The sequence below is a fragment of the Pristiophorus japonicus genome, unplaced genomic scaffold (assembly GCF_044704955.1).
Source record: "Pristiophorus japonicus isolate sPriJap1 unplaced genomic scaffold, sPriJap1.hap1 HAP1_SCAFFOLD_594, whole genome shotgun sequence".
In the NCBI taxonomy this organism is placed as follows: domain Eukaryota; kingdom Metazoa; phylum Chordata; class Chondrichthyes; family Pristiophoridae; genus Pristiophorus; species Pristiophorus japonicus.
The window spans coordinates 196,399-198,214 of record NW_027254503.1 but is presented as its reverse complement, the minus strand read 5'-3'; the positions used below and the strand labels follow the sequence as shown (position 1 = coordinate 198,214).

The following is a 1,816-nucleotide window of genomic DNA, read 5'->3' as shown; positions in this document are numbered from 1 at the left end:
GCGTCCAGACCACGGGTCGAGAGAAACGTCCAGACCACGGGATGTGGCCGCAACGGAACAGAGGCATGTGTTGGCCAGCGAGGAAGGCCACTGGGTTTGGGGCAAAGGTAAAGGGGGGGGGCCGCTGAGAAGGCCAGGAACCCACTATGTTCCAATAAGTTGTTTGCACTGTGGAACCCATGTGAGCGTTCTTTCGCGGCCAATGGTGTACTATCATATGGGGTCGGGGGTACGTTAAAACAAGCCAAAGTAGCGGGCAAACAACAACCGGTCGTATATGTATCTGACAAAGTACTTGTAGCAAGTGATGTGTTATCACATTACCGCCTGCTCACGGCGAACCGCCAGACGGGAGTGTTGCAGCTTATCCGTCGCAAAGACGTAATGCTCATCCCATCAGATTGCCCCCCCCCGCCCTGAGGGGCAAACCCTGCAACGTGTTACAAAGAAAGGCAGGGAGGCTACACACAGTCGGTGGTGCGGGAACCTCCGTACTACGTCCCAGGATCCACGGGGGACCACACGGCCTCCCGCTACCACTGAAAGTCTCAGGGCCGTATCGGCCCATCCTGGGCTCTCCAGGCCTTAGGGTCAGCGACAATAGTCCGCAGCGGGCAGCCCAGATCACCAAGCCGAGCACCACACGTGTCGCGGTAGACTCCCTACAGACCCCGGCTGTCCCGGGTTGCTACGCAGTCACCGGACAGAGTCGCTCAGGACCGAGCCTTCCATCTGCTATCAGCAGAGAATGCACCACGATCGTACGGCCCCCCTCCACGCCACATCAGAATAAGTGACGTGGACAATATTCAGGGCCCCCAGATGGGGCCGAGAGCACTGTGTGAGACAAAGAGGGGAATGGAGTGTGTGAGTGTGTGTGATGAAAATGGAGTGTTTGGTTGTGAAACCATGTACTGAGCAAACGCAGAAAGCGTTTGGACCAGACCAGACTGCAAACTATCGATAAGCAGGCCACCATTGTGAAAGGACCTGGCCACGTCTGTCCCATCACACCAGGCACTCGGCCGGGCAGCAACGTTCCGACCAACTCACCCAGGCCAGGAATTCAAATCAGGTGATCGACCCGGGGACACAGGGCGTCATATCGCCTCAACTTGCAAATAACTGGTACATAAGCCTTTGGAGGGGGCGGGGCGGGGAGTGATGTTATGTATGCACCTCAACCTCACCAATATGTCAGACTTGCCACTAGGGGGCACACCTGTGGGAGGCCTAAGGGTCACTTGTGCACCCTGGGACAAGCAGGTACATAAGGTGATCCACCATGCTGCTTCCCCACTCTGGGGTCTCAATAAAGAGACCAAGGTCACAATAGTTTCAGCTTACGATACGGTCCCGTTGATTTATTCTGAACATAACAGTGATGGGGGGGGCAGAGAAAGATTTGGAAGGGGAGAGAGAGTGTGAGGGAGACAAGGGAGCCTGTTGTTCCAGGGTCGGTCTCAGAGCTGGTTAATATTTATAATTAAAGCCCTTGTTCATTGACGGTGAATTTAATAAATAAGCTGATCTTGAGTAGGCCCCAGTGAGATTTGAACTCACGACCCCTGGTTTACAAGACCAGTGCTCTAACCCCTGAGCTATGGAGCCACCTGGTCTGGGAAAGACAGGGGAAGGAGCAGGAAAGAGAGGGGAAGGGAAAAGAGAGGGTGGAAGGAGTGAGAGAGAGGGGGAAGGGGAGCCAGAGAGGGGAAGGGGAGAGAGAGAGGGAAGGAGTGAGAGAGATTTGATGGGGAAAAAGAGAGTGGAAGGAGTGAAAGGAGTGAGAGAGGGGAAGGGGAGAGAGGGGAAGGGG

General features: G+C 55.1%; 1 non-coding gene across 1 annotated transcript; it reads right to left on the bottom strand.

Moving 5' to 3' along the window:
* Positions 1-1,538: 1,538 nt before the first annotated feature.
* On the bottom strand, positions 1,539-1,611 carry trnat-ugu (transfer RNA threonine (anticodon UGU)). Its single transcript has one exon. It is a non-coding gene; the product is annotated as a tRNA-Thr (tRNA).
* Positions 1,612-1,816: the final 205 nt, after the last annotated feature.